This window comes from Magnolia sinica, chromosome 13, assembly GCF_029962835.1.
Source record: "Magnolia sinica isolate HGM2019 chromosome 13, MsV1, whole genome shotgun sequence".
Taxonomy (NCBI): domain Eukaryota; kingdom Viridiplantae; phylum Streptophyta; class Magnoliopsida; order Magnoliales; family Magnoliaceae; genus Magnolia; species Magnolia sinica.
In genome coordinates, this window is record NC_080585.1 from 81,058,093 (window position 1) to 81,060,102 (window position 2,010).

The window sequence follows — 2,010 nt, forward strand, 5'->3', positions numbered from 1 at the left end:
GTCAGCGAGTTGGAGTGTAATCATGGTTGGTTTAAGCTAGCCTAACCCCATTTGTTTGTAAACCGAATAAGGTACTAAGTTGACACTTACACCCAAATCTAGCAAAGCATACTCAATTTCAAAATTCCCAATAATACAAGGAATAGTGGGACTTCCGGGTCTTTGTATTTAGATACGACCCTTTATTGAATGACAGCGCTCACTTTCTCAGTAAGGAAGGCCTTTTGTGCACATTTAATTTCCTCTTTACAGTGCACAAGTCCTTGAGATATTTAGCATATGGTGGAATTTGTCTAATGACATCAAGCAAAGGAATATTAACAGTAACCTTTTGGAGTACATCCAACATTGCTTGATATTTCATGGGGACAGTTGGATTCCGTAGTCTAGATGGGAACAGAACTGGAGGCTCATATGACTTAGTCTCTTTATCCTTTTGTTGTTGCGGCTCTTGAACCAAAGCCGGTTCATCATTCTCTTGAGACAGTGGCTTATCCTCTGGTATTTCTACCGGTTGCATTATCTTGTTATCGACCTCTTTTCCACTTCTCAAGGTAATGATGGTCTTAGCTTGTTCATGATGTAGCTCACTTGGATTTGAGTCTCCAATGAAATGTGTATTTCTAGGGTTTGGCACAGGTTGAGAAGGAAGGGTGCCTTTTTCCTTAGCATTTAGTTGAGTCTCAATCCTAGCCACGACCATCTTTAATTCCTGATTTGATTGGATTAGAGACTGATTCATTTGAGCTTGAGAGTTCATGAATGCGGTCAATGCATCCTCCACAGATGATCACTTTGGCGGGGGCACATATAGTGCAATGTTAGGTGCCCCAAAGAAGTTTTTTTGTGGAGGCATTTGAGATGCATTGGGCGCATTAATTTGTGGTCCATTCCTCCAACTAAGATTAGGATAGTTACGCTAATTTGGATTATATGTGTTTCCCATTGGTTGTATAACTGACCTTTGGTAGTTATTTATAGCATTTGCTTGCTCATGCTCATGCGTGATATTTTGTACAACTGAGATTATTAGACAATCCTTTTTGTCATGGTCTGTACCACCACAAATGCTACAAAAATTACTTAAGGAAGTGTTTGCTTAAACCATATCATCCTTCCTAATTTCCAAGGCTTTGACCTTTCTAGCCAATGCAACGAATTTTGCATTAAGGTCGTCTTCCTCTCTTAGGACATACATCCTCGCTTTCTCTGTAAGAATGGGTTTAGTTTGGTCTGGTTTAGCAGAGACATCCTATGTCTGCGTATTCTCTGCTAACATATTTAGAAAATCCTAAGCCTCATTATGATCCTTGTCAAGAAAGGTTCCACTACACATCATCTCTATGAATTGACAGGTATCCATGGTGAGCCCCTTTCGGAACGCATCAATCACGTGTCATGATTCATAACCATGATGAAGACAAGTAATTAGAAGGTCTTTGAAGCGCTCCCAAGCTTGAAAAAATAGTTCATTCCCCTTTTGGGAGAATGACATGATTTCTTATTTTAGTGCATTTGTTTTGTGCTCGGGAAAGAATTTTTTCAAAAACTCTCTACTTAAGGCTTGCCATGTAGTGATGGTATTAGGTTTTAGAGAGTTGAACCATGCTTTGGCCCAATCCTTTAGAGAAAATGAGAATAACCTAAGCTTAAGTACATCCCTATTGTCATTGTTTACTTGTAATGTTGCAATTACTTCCTCAAAGTCCTTGAGGTGAAAGTAGGGGCTTTAAGAATCCAAGCCATGAAATTTAGGAATCAGTTGAATCACACCTAGTTTAAAATCAATGTTCCCTGTGTGAGCAGGGAACACTATGCAAGATGGTAAAGTTAATCTCTCAGGATGTAATGTTCACGTAAAGTCCGTGGTTAGTTTAACACATTCTTATGAACTTCATTCTCATCCTCAAGAGGAGGATTAGGTTGATTTTCTCTGTTTTGATTTATAGTTGGATCTGACAAATTTGAATTTTGATTGTCAACTGGGTCTGCCATGGAATTCAAGTGATG

At 39.0% G+C, this 2,010-nt stretch overlaps 1 non-coding gene across 1 annotated transcript; it reads left to right on the forward strand.

Annotated features, from left to right (window-relative positions):
• The first annotated feature begins 1,406 nt into the window (after positions 1-1,406).
• Positions 1,407-1,513, forward strand: LOC131224520 (small nucleolar RNA R71). Its single transcript, XR_009160996.1, has one exon. It is a non-coding gene; the product is annotated as a small nucleolar RNA R71 (small nucleolar RNA).
• Positions 1,514-2,010: the final 497 nt, after the last annotated feature.